The following is a 15,867-nucleotide window of genomic DNA, read 5'->3' on the forward strand; positions in this document are numbered from 1 at the left end:
CTTTTGTCTGTCACATTGAACTTCTGCTCTAGATCCTTCGGTACATTACTCAATGAGGAGCTTTTTTCATGTAATCGTTTGTATAGCCGTGGGGCTTCATCATCTGAGGAAGTACATTATGGATGGAGCAATCATTTCGGCATGTTGGACGCACATCTTTTATGTGGCATGGTGCTTCATTAACTGAGACTGAGTGTTGGCTTTTGATTTTCGTCAGTTTCCGTGCTGAACTGCGTCATGCATCTTCCCTGTTGGTGCAGGTGCAGTCGTAGCCATCTTTCCAAAATTTTATTTTGGAGGTGGGGGTCATCATTGGAGTCTTGTCCGTGCAAGGAAAGTTTTTTCTTTTAAGAGGTGGGAGCGTTTTTATTTCTCACTTTTTTTTGGGGGTGGGGGGGGTGGGGGGAATTCAAATCTGCCTGTTTTTTTTTTTTTTTCTTTTTTTGCTCTCATTTATAATTTAATGGGGGGGGTACGGTAGGGGAAAGATTGTGTATCGCTACCCCCCCCCCCCAATATTAAATTATGAGAGCAAAAATAAAAAAGAGCAGATTTGAAATCACCCTCTCCAATAGCACCCCCCCACACACACACACACAAAAAAATAAAATTTTGGAAAATTGAAAACAGAAAAAAAAAAAAAAAAAAGAATACCTAAAATTATTTAAAACTGCGTTTTGGCAAACTTCAAGAATTAGATGGAGTCTTATCTCCACTGACGCCCTCTCCCCCCATAATTAGCTAAATTTGCCACGACTAAAATTTGATTTTCCACTGTAAAAAAAAAACAAAAAAACAAATAAAAACAAAACAGAGTGAATTTTCTTTTATGAGAACTTCATTCCATGACGGGCACGTACATAAGAGATTTTCATTTATCTTCGTTTTTTAATATCTTTGCTAAACTGCAAAAGCACCGGGCCTTGATAAGTGGTGAAGTAGAAGAAGAAGAAAAAAAAAACAAAAACAAAAACAAAAACAAAACAAAAAAAAACAGCCACTTGTTCAACTTGTTCGTTATCTAATGTTTATATATTTAAAGTAAAGTGTGTCTTTCTCAATAAATTTTAACTTGAAATGATTCCCCGTGCGAAAAAAACATGTTAAATGCCGACACAGAATTTTTGTCTCTCCCAACCAACTCATGCCGTGATTTAGTGTCTTTTGTTGTTTCAAAGCGTCGATAATGTAAACACGATTTTAGTCACGCATTTTCATCATTGTTGTACGCTGTAAAATTAAAAAAAAATAGTGCATTTACTGATCCGCGCTATTTTTTAAATCGTATTTCCAAGTTTAATTAAAGTTTTATGATACTTTTTTTTTATTCAATTGTAAGGTTAAAGTATGGAATAGTTACAAAACACCCTCCCCACCCCATGTTAAGAATGGCTTTTTAAATAATAACGTTATTATTTCAGCATGGATCAATAAGTGTACTAGTACCGAGCAGTTTATTTTAAGCCTTTTCTTTTAAGGTAAAAAATTTGGGATGATAATATTAAATTAAATTACAGTTATATCGTGTTACATATAGGAAGGGCGGGGGGTTAAAATTGTACCAATTTACAATGCCTCCCCACGGGACAGAGTTAGACACCAGGGTCGTTTTTTAACGTGGAGAAAAGGTACAAAAATAAAAATTGTCTCAGTCGTGAAGGACTGCTTCTCCACCGAAAGAGAACAAGAAATGGAAGTGCAGCAGCAGTCACTGCAGCATCTGAAGAACAGATACTACACTTTGATCTTGGTGGGGGTTAAAATTGTAGATCGCGTTGGAGGTACATAGGGTTGCTCAATAGTATTGGAAGCCAACCTATTCAATATAACTCGTTAGCTTGTAATGAAAAGCTGTTAGAATAATTTCACGGTTAAAAAAATCCCTTTATTTTAATTTAATAATCGCTTTGTTTTAAAAAATTATTATCATTCTAGTTAGAAATTAAGTTAGAATTGACGCTTTCCTGTCCCCTAGGGTAACAAGAAATCTCAGTGATGACAATTAATGAAAAAACCGTGTGAGTAGGGGGGGGGGCTCCGACACAATGTTACATTGTAGCCTCAGACATTCGAAATTGACTTTGAAGCCTTTAAACTGACCGATAAAAAGTAAATTGAAATTCATCCGCAAATATTGTGGTTCCAAATCGAAATAAAAGCAGTATTTATGAATCGCACACACGCGTCGCGTCACTATTCTACAAATGAAAAATAAAATTAGTCTAAAAAAATAAATAAAATTTTGCTTCTGAATTAAATTGCATTTCTTGACTATTTTATATATATATATATATATATATATATATATATAATTTAGTTTTCTCGTTAAAAGCGACAAAAAAAAAAATCAAATTTTTTACCTGTGCGTTTATTTTACCTGTTCCCAACATGAACAACCCAAAAAGTAGAGAACAGATTAGTATGGGTGGGATTATAATCTAGCCCATCATCGCCCCATCACGGTCATTCTGAGTCTCTTGTTTGACCCACCCATAACACACGAAAAAATTGAATTAGTGAGATAAAAAGAAAAGAAATTAAAGAAAGAGGGAAAAAAGAAAAAGGAAAAGGAAAGGAAAAAGGAAAAGAAAAAGGAAAGGAAAAAGAAAAAGGAAAGGAAAAAGAAAAAGAAAAAGGAAAAGAAAAAGGAAAAGAAAAAGGAAAAGAAAAGAAAAGGAAAAGAAAAGAAAAGAAAAAAGAAAAAGAAAAGAAAAAAGAGAAAAGAAAAGAAAAAAGAAAAGAAAAGCGAAAAGAAAAGAAAAAAAAAACAAGAAAAGAAAAAAGAAAAGAAAGAAAAAGAAAAAAGAAAAGAAAAAAGAAAAGAAAAAGAAGAACAATAACTTTGGTACTTAATACGGACCGTGTTGAAAAGTCCATTCTTAACATAGGGAGAGGAAGGCTTTTTATTTTTGTAACTATTCTGTATTTTTGATGACACCCCGCGCCCGCGACATGATATGTTCACCTATCAATTTAATAAGCAAAAGATACCATAAAATTTGCATTTAACTTGAAAATCATATCTAATAAAAAAAAAAAAAAAAAAAAAAAGCATGGTACGTACTCTGCAATCTGCATAAGTACAAAAAGTTTATTCGTCCCGTCCGACGAAAACAAGGTGTTGCCTGGGAACTATTGAGCATTAAACAAACTAATGAACCACGACGGTTTGTAAAATTAATTAAAAATAAAAACAAAACACACACCAAAAAGAAAAGAAGGTGCTTGTTAAGATACAGTTGATAGATCGATTAAAAAAAAAAAATGTTGTTTCAAGCGTGCTTAATTTTCATGCCGAAAATAATAATATATTTAAAAAAATCATCGAGTGGAAATGTATTTCTAGTTAAAAGTAATTTTTTACAGAAAATTGTGTAAAATTATATTTTTCTTAGACGTTATAAAATAGGCAGCCTTCCCTTACACACAGGGACATAACCCCGACAATAATATTTTAGTTTCAATATTTGTTGTCTATAGCGATAGACTATTTTTTTTTTTCTAACTAAAAACACAATAGAAGTTGTGGTACTCATGCAGAGAGTGATCCGTGCTGAAATAATAACGCTATTATTTAAAAAGCCATTCTTAACATGGAGAGGGTGTTTTGTACCTATTCTGTACTTTAACCTTACAATTGAATTTAAAAAAACATATAAAACTTTAATTAAACGTGGAAATACGATTTAAAAAATAGTGCAGATGATCACTCTCTGCATTAGCACCGAAGTTGTTCCACTTGGTGAATTTTCGTAATTATTGAATATATTACTATTTTCGACATAAGTACATAATATTGTTTTTGCTTAAAACGATATATTAAAAAAAAAAAAAAAATCGATTTGTCGAAGATAACTTAACAAGCACCGAAAAGAAAACACATACAAATACCTACCCACCAATAATCCACTATTGCTAAATAATGAAACTAGTTTTGCCCTAAAACGATTCTCCGATCTTCTCATTTTTGGAGTGTCCTAACATCAACAAAAATATTGAAATAGTTTTGTGCCAAAATTAACGCTTTGCCATTTTTCTTAGAATAATACAGAAACTGCCAAAGACTCGTTTTAATCGAAGTTATCGGCCTTGGCAGTTTCTTTTGTTTTCTAAACAAAAAAAAATTGTGTTTGGGTATGCGTTCATGTCCAGAGTTTCCCCTATATTGAAAAAGAAAGAAGAAGAATTTGCATAATATACGTAGCGGTGATAAAACGAAAATATTATATTCCAAAAAAGCAGGTACATTGATCAAGTAGTTTTATTTTTAAAAAGAAAATCAAAGTTTGTGAACATCTAAGAAGTGGCCCACCATTTTGAAAAATCTTAAAATACAAGGGAAGTAACTCAACAATAATTCATCTTATAATGTCTTACGAAATCCCATTAATTGCTTAAAAATGATTTTCTTTATAAAAATAAAACTACTTGATCAATTTACGTGATTTTTGGAATATGGTATTTTCGTTTCGTCAAGGTACGTATATCATACAGATTTTTCTTTATTTTTGTTTTTTAATATAGAGGAATTTTGAAGAATCTGGAAAAGTTTTATTTGGAAATCTACAAAAATCTTAAAATATTACTTTTCTACACAATGGCATAAAATTAGAATTGTATTTAAAGATTTTAGTATGTTCCTGGAGATATGGCTGTAGTTTGGAGTGCACTAAGCCACCGTCATCTTTCATTTATATATCAAATTGACAAGAAAGTTCTTGTGGTTTTTAACTTTTAAATTCAGATGCGCATATCTCAACTCAAACAAAAATTGCTTGAATGCAAAACAAGTGTATTTATACCAGTAATGTAAAACTCTTTCATCCTGGGAGTAATGAAGTTGCTGAAGGCGTTTTTAATATCAGGTTTTTTAAGCACTTCTCATGCACAAAGTTGTTGAGACGCTTGAAAAAGTGGTAATCAGTAGGTGAGAGGTCTGGAGAGTATGGTGGATGAGGCAGAGTTTCGTAGACCTATTCGTCCAACTACTGCAAGGTCAGTTTAGCAACGTGCGGTCAGGCATTGTCATGGAGGAGAATTGGGCCTTTTCTGTTGACTAATTGGGTGTTGTTGAATAATTACAAGAAACCTTCTCTGCCACCAACAGCAATGGCCAGTGACTCCCTGTCTGAGAGTACATCTTTCAAACAGCTTGGCCTAACGTTCACAGGAAACATGAGTTGGAACAATTATATTGGAAACATTGCCAGGGCTGCTGCGAAAACGGTAGGCTCTCTTTACCGTGCTAGAAAACTACTGACACCTGAAAGTATCCTGTACCTCTATAAGGCCACCATTCGCCCATGTATGGAGTATTGTTGTCACATTTGGGCTGGTGCATCTGCTGCTAGTCTCTCGCTCCTAGACAAGGTTCAAAAGAGAGTCGCCAATCTGATAGGCCCTGAACTGGCATCTAAGCTTCAGCCTCTGTCCCATCGATGAAACGTTGCATCCCTCTGCCTGTTCTACAAGTATTTTAATGGTGAATGCTCTGACGAACTACAGACACTTGTGCCCCCATAACATAGACACTCTCGACAAACCCGACAGGCAGCTAAATCCCACCCCCACACAGTAGAGATCCCTAGATGTAAAAGATCTTTCTACTCCAGTAGTTTCTTCCCCAGAACCGCTAGACTCTGGAATTCCATTCCAGGTCCCTGCTTCCCTAACTGTACTGACATGCAGAAGTTCAAGTGTAACGTGAACTGACATCTTGCTGCCCAAATCCCAACATAGTGCCCCAGTAGTTGCTGCCCCTGATAGTAGCCCCCTACACCAAAGTGGTAATGTGCCTTGTTTGGGGTGAAAATGTAATAAAAAAATTTTTTTTTTTAATTTCTGATGAATTACATACATTTGTTAACAGTATTTTCTGCCGTAATGGATGAGACCAGTTGCCGACCACAATATAGTCAGCATGATCTTTTGATGCATCTCTGGCTTCGGGAAGTGTTGTGGAGCTTCGTCGACATCTAACCACTGAGCTGAGTGTCTCCATTTGTCATAAAAAACCCACTTTTCATCGCAAGTCACAACCCAGTCGAGAAACGAGTCATTCTTATTGCGTAAAAGTAGGGAAGATGACACTTCATAATAGCATTTCTTTTGGTTGTCATTTAATTTGTGAGGCACCCATTCATCAAATTCTTTTTTTGTTTTTCCAATCTCCCTCAAGTGGTTGGAAATCGTCGTATAAGTTATGTCTAATTCAGAAACAAGTTCTTGAGCAGTTGCGGGTGGATTGGCTTCAACTAGGGCTTTTAATTGATCGTTGTCAACATCCGATAGCTGACCACTATTATCTTCAAGAATCTCATTGCCACCACAAAATTTCTTAAACCACCATTGTGTTGTGCATTCAGTAATGGTTCCTGGCACAAACGCTTCATTGATACCACCTGCTGTTTCAGCAGCTTTTCGGCCTAGCTTGTATTGAAATAAGAAAATTTAAGACATAATTGTTTTAAAACGATTGTAATTTAAGCAATTAGATTGAGCAACAACGCTTTTTAAAATAATATATAAAGTAAAGGTATTATAACAAAAACTTATTTGAAAATACATCATTTGAAATCAAAATTAAAAATTCCACAAGAACTTTGTTGTCAACCTAATAGTAAAAATAAGACAATTAAATTACAACGGAATAACACCAAGCGTTAATTATGCAAATGAGTTAACTATTTTGATGGTAATAATAATAATATAGTTGTGAAAAATGAAAAAAAATTATGTTTATTGATTTAGATAATCACCATCTAATCATGTGGATACACCGATTCCTGTTTGACCACCAAAGTTAAGCAATGTTAAGCCTGGTCAGTACCAGATGGGTGACCATTTGGGAATACCAGGCGCTGTATGTAGGAGGACGTTGACACCTCCCTGCAAGAGCTGCAAAAACTTAATGTTGTCATCTCCCCTGACAGGGATATACATGCGACTGGGGACCACTTGTAAATTTCATACTCCCATGAAACTTCCTCCTTTGGAGTAAGTTTGTTTAACCCATTCTAGGGTTAATGCCACTTTGGTATGATATTTAGATAGTTAAATTTAACTTTCAAAGTCTGCATTAGAAAAACAAAAAACGTCATGTCATAGATATGGAAGGTGATTTGTATCGACCCTTTTGTGCTTTGTCAATATAAGAAAATTGATGACAAACCATGGACCGCATCAGTGAGGGTCTACACATAATCAAAATAGGCTGGTCTTCTCAACAGATTGGTTGGTTGGTGGTTTTTGTTTTATGGCATATCAACCCTTTCCAGGTTATTTAATGCCGAATCCAAAGATTTTGAAGAAAAATTTTTTTAATAGAATATATTTGTTGTTTTCACGTCGGTTTCTATTTAACCCATAGTTGGGACCCTAACAGGTACTACCACTCCGGGTCAGAGTGGACCTGGAAGCAATGGTAATTAAAGGGTGGCTCCACACTCCCCAAAGCCCACAAGCTGGGGCCTCACCACTGGATATAGTTTAAGGTCATATCCAGGACCCCCATTGAGGGACTTTTACCCTCTGCAGGGGGGCAGTCAGCATATTCTAATGCCCCACCGACAGGGCCTCTCAACAGATTGTATTCTAACCAGTCACTATAGAAACGAATAGAATGATCGGTTCTACCATACAAAAGTTCCTCAACCCATTACTCACCTGCTACACTGAAGACCATAGGAAACTTTTGTTTCAGTCAGTAGCAAGTTTTTCAAAACTTTCATTGATTCTAAAAATATCAATTGCCACTGAGATGTAAAAGGCTACTGTTAATTGGGGGAGGGGCATACCTACTAGGCCATGCTAATTGGGGAGTTATGCACTAAGATCTTTATTTTTTTTATTTATTTATTTTATTTTTTTTTTTTTTTCACAAAGGGGTCACCACTTATCAAAGCCCGGAGGCCACTCGAGGATAAGATTTATTGAGTGTACAGTAGTCAATGGGATAATTTCTTAGGAATCGTTAGTAGTAGAAATTTGGTAAATTGGATTATTTGATGAGACAGTTCATCAAGAATTTGTTTATGTTGGACTTGAAGACAACCAAATTGTGGACAGCTGGAAAACAGACTAATGGAAGAGAGTTCCACAGGCGTGCAGTTCTGAGAAAGAAGCTTTGTTCATGGAATCTACGTTTAGGCTTAGGCATAAAGAGTGGGGAAAATTATTGATAGTGGTTTCAGCTAGGTGCTTTTTTGTGAAAGATTGGCGAGGGGGGACCATAGATTGGAGCTCAGACGAGCACTTGCCATGAAAATAATGATAAAGCACAGACAGGCTCGCAACATCTCTTCTGTGGGAAAGAGGTTGCAGGGAAAAGAAAAGGGCATTCCCAACTAAGCTACAAAGTCTATTTTGAACTCTGTCAAGGCAGGATAAGCTGCTTCTAGCAGCTCCTGATCAGATATGGCAACAGTATTCCATCCTTGGACGTACTTGGCTCTTATATAGATAGAGAATTGCATCAGGAGTGAGATATCTACTAGAGCAGTTAAAGGATCCCACCATTTTTCCAACGACCTTGGCAACAGATTTGACATACGTGTTCCATTTCAGATCAGGAGTAAAGGTCAAGCCCAGAAGCTTGTTGAAACATGAAGCCTCCTCAAGACGAGAACCATTTATTTCAATTGATGCCAGATAGGGATCAGAACGTTGATGATGTAAAGATAGAAGCTTGGTTTTAGATGCATTAAAAGCCACTTCTTTCCCCATTGTACTACGTGCTCAAGATCAGAGGAGAGAGAATTAGAGAGAACTTGGTCATTTATTGCCTTTGATGTGTTGTCATAGATGGTAGTGTCATCAGTATATGAGGGACGTGCAATAAGTAATGCCCATGACCCACTTCCCATAGCAGTAGAGCAACGAAACTTGGCACAGTTATTAGTCTTTCTCTACATAGGAACCACCCAGAGTTATGCATTTCTCCCATCGTTTGATGCAGCTCTGGAGACCGTTTTTGTACAACACCCCAGGTTGATCCTCCAACCATGATGTGACTTCAGAAATCAAGGCTGCATCATCTGGGAAATGCTTTCCTTCCAAAAACAACTTCATGGCTGGGAAGAGGTGAAAATCAGAGGGTGCAAAGTCAGGAGAGTAGGAAGGATGGGGAAGAATTTCCTAACCACATGCCCGTGTTTCCTATCTGGCGACATGCGAGTTGTGGACCGGAGCGTTGTCCTGCAGGAGGAGGGTACTTTTGCTGATCCTGCCCCACCTCTTGATTTTGATAGCTTCCCTTAATTTTCTCAAAAGTGAAGCATAATAGGCTCCTGTAATTGTGGTACCCTTTGCCAGGAAATCTGTCATCACTACTCCGTCCTGGTCCCAGAAGACTGTGAGCATGACCTTGCCAGCGAAGGGCTGCACCCTTGCCTTCTTTGGAGGTGGTGAGTCCATGTGCTTCCACTGCATTGACTAGGCTTTGGTCTCTGGATTATAGTGATTGACCCAGGTTTCATTCTGTGTAATCAGTTTTTTGAAAAACTTTGACTCATTTTCTTGGCACATCTCCAAATTCATCCTCGAGCACTCGACGCGTTCTCGCTTCTGGAATGGTGTGAGCAACCTGAGAATGCATCTAGCAGACACCTTATGCATATGCAAATGGTCATGAATGATAGTTTCCACAGACCCTGTACTAATCTTGACATCTTGGGCTATTTGGGGAATAGTAATGCGCCGATCTTCCAAAATGGCAGCCTCAACTTGACGGAAAGATGCCTCATCAATGGCAGAAGGGGGGGGGGCGACCAGGTCTGGGAGCTGTTTCCACAGACTTCCAGCCATGTTTGAATTCACGATGCCAGCGTTTTACAAGGTAATATGATGGGGCATTATCACCATAAGTTTCTTTCATTTCATCAAAAGTCTCCTGTGGTGTGCGTCCTTTTAAATACAAAAACCGGATCACTGCTCAACATTCAATAGGCTCCATTTCACACCTGACTCAGTTCATGTTTACCTGTAAAACAGAAACCACAGTTAGTTCAGAGCTGTAATTGGCCACATAATCCATAGAGATATAAATCATTGCACATGCAAAATTTCAGCTAGATCAGATAACTGGAAGTAGGTCAGGGGAATTACTTATTGCACACCCCTCGTAAATGTCTACGAATAACACGAATGGATGAATATGAAAGTTTTGGAAGATCATTGATGTAGGTCAATAAGAGCGTTGGGCCAAGGATGGACCCCTGAGGAACTCCAGCATTAATACTGGGAGCTTCCGATTTCTGCCCATCAACCACTACTTTTATGAACCTATCAGAGAGGAATGATTTAATAATTGAGAAGAGATGTCTAGCTACACTATAGCTTGAAATCTTGTGAGGTAAGCCTTTATGCCATACCCTATCAAAGGCTTTTGATATGTCAAGAGCAATTGCCCTAGAAAGGAAGCCTTTGTCTAGAGATTCACTAATCCTATGAAATATAACTGTTAGCACATCAGCTGTAGATCTAGCAGAACGGAAACCATATTGCATGTCACTAAGAAGGTTATTCCTACTGAGGAGGTTGACTACTTCTTTATATAACATGGATTTAAGCAACTTACTCATAAAACATAGGAGACTTATTAGTCTGTACTGAGAGAGAGAGAGAGAGAGATGACCGATCACCTGAATTCTTAAATACAGGGCATACTGATGAGGTTTTCCAGGGTGTTCAGAAGCAATTTTCCTTAAGACAATGCTTAAACAGTTTTGTAAGTATGGGGGCTAGTTCTGGTTGAAGCTTTTTCAGCACTATAATTGGAATGCTGTCAGGGCCAGTTGCTTTACTGGAATCAAGGTTCTTGATTAGCTTGGCAACTTCGCGCACTGATATTTGTATGGCGCATAGCGTGTTTTCTGATACAAGCGGAAATAAGGAGGTTGATGCCTTGGTCGCATAAGGTAGAATTACCTGCAAAGTTCTTGTCAAAGAGTTTAACTTTGTCTAATGCTGACGAGATTACCTCAGGTCCATTGATGGTTGGGATAGAGCACACACTTCTGTTCAGCATCCTGTTTGCTATTTGCCAAAACTGGTGAGAACCTAGCCACTGCTCAGCTACTTTGGATTTAACAGACTGAGCATACAACTCTCTTGCATTTTTTATTTTGTATTTATTTATTTGTGGACTGTTATCCTCATCTCCATAATTGTTTTTTCACGATGTTTTGGCTAACTATTCCTCTGGTCTTCGTCCGGTGGTTCTGGGATAGGAATGTCGAATCTCTTAAATGTATCCTCAGTAATTACTGCCTTCCATAGTTGTTGTCGTCTCACCATGTTTTGGCCAACTAATCCTCTGGCTGTCTTTGGGTAGGATTGAAACCGCTATCTTCAGACAATGCTTACCTGGAACCATAGAGACTCAATGCCTTTATCCACTGCGTGAAATGCCCCGAAGTAATTACTGATGATACAGTTAAGAAATTCAGCATTCCTATCCCATCGTGGTTTACCATCTGATGAAGGCCAGAGGAATAGTTGGCCGGAATGTTGTGAAACAACAATTATAAAGATGAGAATAATACAGTACTCTGCAGACAAGAAAAAAACAAATGAATAAATATTAAAATGATGATTCGGTGAAAATTTATTACCCTAAAACAAGTGATATAAAATAAAAAGCTGTGATGGATTCTGGTAATAGTCTAGACTGTTGTTGAGATTACTTTTCCCATGTTGACTAATGTATGGCTTTAGTCTTATGCAGACCTAGGCTTTGCCTTCACATCCTTTGAGAAAGGGTTAGTTCATTGCTAATCATCTTTTTTTTTTTTTTTTTTCCATGGAGGTTACCACTTATCAAGGCCTGGAAGCCACTCGGGAATAAGGGTCATTGCGTGTACAGTAATCAATGGGATAGTATCATAGTATTGGAAATTTGATAAAGTGTCTTACTTAAGGGGGCGATTCATCAGGAATTTGTCCCCTGGAGATTGCAGACGGGGCTGCTCAGGCATTGTTTGTATGCCAGATTGCTCTTACTCTGGCTCTTCAATTCTACTTTTCGATCTTTACGTCACATTATACAAATATGAGAGGGAAATAAACAGAGAGATGTCCTGAGATTCACCTCCCCACACACACACCACACTGCAGTCCTGCTTCCTCACTTTCCATCGCCTAATGACAAGATGTGGTTAGTATCTCCTACCCCATCCCATGACCGTATTAAATTTTACGGATCGATTTATTTTTTTGTTCGATGCTTGTTGTAATTTATTTCTCAAGTCTTTGCAATTGAAGTTAACCAGCATGACGTGGCAGCCTGTTTTTCCTGCAGCTAACAAATCCAGTTTTCTCCAGCGACACTCAGCTCCACCTCTAACTTTTCAATAATATTTCTTTCCTCCAATATAAAACTGATGATTATACCTATCAACACGTCATTCTTGTTTTGGTTGCGTTGATCATTTTTAGTTTTTTTGTTGTTTTTTTGAGCTTCACATTTCCTTATCCTATTCAATGGTTGACCTTGAATGTCTATCAATTCAGTTGCTGCTGCTGTTGAGATTTCATTTCTTTAGTTTTTGAAAGAAAGTTTTTATTTTCATCAGCCTTAGATTAGTTTTAAATAGCAACTATAAAAACAAAACAAAACAAAAAAAGGATTCAGTCCAAAAACTCAATGCACAAAGTTAAGATGCCGGAAGTCAATAAACATGAAACGAAATACATAACCACATGGAAATAATTTATTTCTAAAAATTATTTTAGTTTTGACATTTCTTGTACTATCATGAAACAATAAAAAAAATGAATAAATAAACTTCGATTTCGGTTTCATAATTCAATTGAAGATAGCTATTTTGTTTTCTGACAAAATTATGTGAGAAAATTTGTGAAAATTTTAACGTATTTCCGTATGAGTATATTTTAAATATTTAAAAAATTATTTATAGAAAATATGAAAGTTTAAATTACTTTTTTGAAATAAAATATTTCCATATGAATATATTTTAAATATTAAAAAAAAAAATGTGCTTATGTATTTTTAGTACCGCGATATTTTTAATTTTTTCAGGTTAAATTCAAGTCTCACGATATCTTCTTTTTTTCTTTTTATTAAATTGTTAGATGGAAGCACAAAATAGTTACAAAACACCCTCCCCTTCTCATGTTAAGAATAGCTTTCGAAATAACATTATTTCAGCGCAGTATCAAAACTATATAAATACAAAAAAAATATTTATAGAAATGTAAAAAATAAAAGTTTATTATTTTTTATTGTTTCATGATAAAACAAAAAGTATTTCGTTTCATGCTTAGTGACTTCCATTCCATATTTAGTTAAACAATATATGATTACACGGCAAGGCATTTCCTTTAAGACTCACATTACACATCCATCATATTATCTAGATTTTATTTATTTTAGTCTGTCTGTTTCACTTTTACTCAGAAACTAATGGGCTGACATGACTGAAATTTTGTACAAAACTTTGTTGTAATAAGGTGCAGCGTACTAAGTATTATGGTATCCATTCGACGCACAGTAAGGGATTAATAGAGGTTAGTCACCACAATACATTTACACTCACTTTTTCTCAAAAATTACTGTGCTGATCTGACTGAAATTTTGTATGGATCTTAGTTGTGATAAGGTGCAGCGTACTAAGTATTATGGTATCCGTTCGATGTACAGTTAAAGATTAGTATTTAATGCAAAAATGAGGACAGATTTAACTATATTCAACCATCAATTCGCTATATAACACCCATTCTAAGTCGATAGGCTATAACTTTTTCACGTTTTTAACGGGCTAAAAAGTATAGTTTCTATAAACTGGGCAGGGGGACATTTTTTTTCTGGGGCTTTTCAACACTATAACTACGGATCATCACTTTTGTCTTGGTAAAATCCACTTTCAAATTTTTACTTTCCAAATAAGTAAACAACTACCTACTTTGTTGCTTTTGTTTAATGAATGAAATTAATTTCTCAATGAATTTCTGCACGCTGAGACAATCGAGGAAACAGAGAGCAGGGACAGAATTCCAAAGTCAAGCAGTTTGAGGAAAGAAAGCTATTAAAGTGGGAATATTTTCCAGTATCTGGGAACTTCTGCAATGAAGGTGTGAGATTTTGTCGATTGTCAGGAGTATCTATGTTGAGGGGGCACAAAGTACAGCAAATTCAATTCTATTAAAGTGCTTGTAAAACAGGCGCAGGGATGCAACATTGCAGCGATGAGACAGAGGTTGGAGCTTGGCTGATAGTGCGGGACCTATTCAATTTGAGACTCTCTTTTTGGACCCTGTCAAAGAGTAAGAGACTAGTAGTAGATGCGGCAGCCAAGATGTTGCAACAATACTCCTTGCATGGACAAATTGTGGCTTTGTAAAGATATAGGATACTCTTCAGTGTGAGTAATTTTCTAGCATGGTAGAAGGAACCCACCTTTGCAGTGGCCTTGGCAATGTCCGCCATGTATTTGCTCCAAGTCATGTTGCCTGTGAATGTTAAGCTGACGAGGTTGAAGGATGATTTTTCCGATATATGTGTGCATTCAACTAAATTACTAAGTATGGTACACAGGTTGATATTTTGCAATAGATTTTTTTTTCATCAGATTTCTTATTTAACTCTCCAACAGGATTTTGCGTTTTGATCTCACTTTTAAAACTGAATAATTTCATCATATGCAAGTATAAAAAGTTAAAGAATAAACTGCATATATTGCAAAAGAATAGTAAAAGAATGAACTTAGAAGTGTATTTATTGGATTTGCTTGTTTTGTTTTACAGCATATCAAACCTTTTTGGATTATTTAATGCCGAATGCAGTAATTTTTTAAAAAGATCTTATGCTTAAAGTTTTCTATGTTTTTAAATATTTATTCATGTGTGGTTGGCTTCTTTTTGTGTGTGTGTGTGTGTGTAACCCGGGTATAAGAGACTTCTTCTCCGAGCTCTACAGCTTTCTTATATCCAGGTTACATTGTATATTAGCACAGGCTCTAAATTAGGACTGGAAAAAAAAAAAAGGACCCTCTTATATCCGGGTTTCTTATATACCGGTTACACTATAGATATAAGAAAATTGTTGTTTTTGACTTTGCAGAACATGACTGAAATTCATAACACTTCGGCAAAAAATAAATAAATAAATAACATTAATGTTTACTTCATTTTAGGTCAGAAAGCCAGTATCTTTCTTCAGACAACACCAGCACATTTATGTGAGGAGGTGTGACGACACGTTGCGAGTTTTGCGGCCGCGGTGGCGGTGGCGGCTGCTGCAAAACAAGGAAAAAAAAGCGGCGACGGAAAGGCGGCCATCGCCAGCACATTTATTGGAGTCTATCAAATGAAATATTTGCGAATTTTATCTCTATATTCGTGTTATATAAGGTGTATTTTAAATTTCACGGGCAAGTAATTTTGACAATTTTATTTAAAATGTCCACAAAATGTATAGAAACAGAAAAGGATTTTAAATTTAACTAGCAGTTAAAAGTTTAACATATTTCTATTAAAACTTCTATCACTACAGAATAAGAGACAAACGAAATGGAGTTTCATTCTATATTAAAAAGCAACTTTATTTGTTATCTTTGTTAGTAGCATGTACGAGAGAGAAACGGGCTAGTAGCTGAAAATGTTCTTGTGTGTAAAGAGATTTAATATTATGCTAGCTAGGTGAAGAGGAGAATAGTTCTTTTAACACATGTTTTAGCCAGTAGTTGCCGAAGGAGGCCAGTTAAAGGAGTGTGTTTACGCATTGTAGTGGGCACTAGGAATGTGTGTCAGTGTATCGCCGAGAGCAGTTCTGTAGCATGATAAAGAAAGTTTTTACTCTCTACTGTCTTTTTGTATATAACTTTTACTACATCTCATAAAAGGTAGATA

At 36.3% G+C, this 15,867-nt stretch overlaps 1 protein-coding gene across 7 annotated transcripts in view; it reads right to left on the bottom strand.

The window, feature by feature from the left end:
- Window positions 1–15,867, bottom strand: part of LOC145242232 (protein-cysteine N-palmitoyltransferase HHAT-like) — a 132,291-nt gene that overhangs the window by 46,873 nt on the left and 69,551 nt on the right. For 2 of the 7 annotated variants that reach the window (XM_080105230.1, XM_080105234.1), the window contains exon 1: window positions 3,896–4,082. The exons of 1 other annotated variant lie outside the window; for it this stretch is intronic. The gene's annotated coding sequence lies outside the window, so the exon portion shown is untranslated. Of the gene's footprint in view, window positions 1–2,360; window positions 2,499–3,895; window positions 4,083–15,867 lie in introns of those variants that run through there. 4 more of the 7 variants (XM_080105235.1, XM_080105231.1, XM_080105233.1 and 1 more) reach the window with 3 other exon arrangements.

Source organism: Euprymna scolopes, chromosome 21 (genome assembly GCF_053919585.1).
Source record: "Euprymna scolopes isolate OS-2025 chromosome 21, ASM5391958v1, whole genome shotgun sequence".
Classification (NCBI taxonomy): Eukaryota; Metazoa; Mollusca; class Cephalopoda; order Sepiida; family Sepiolidae; genus Euprymna; species Euprymna scolopes.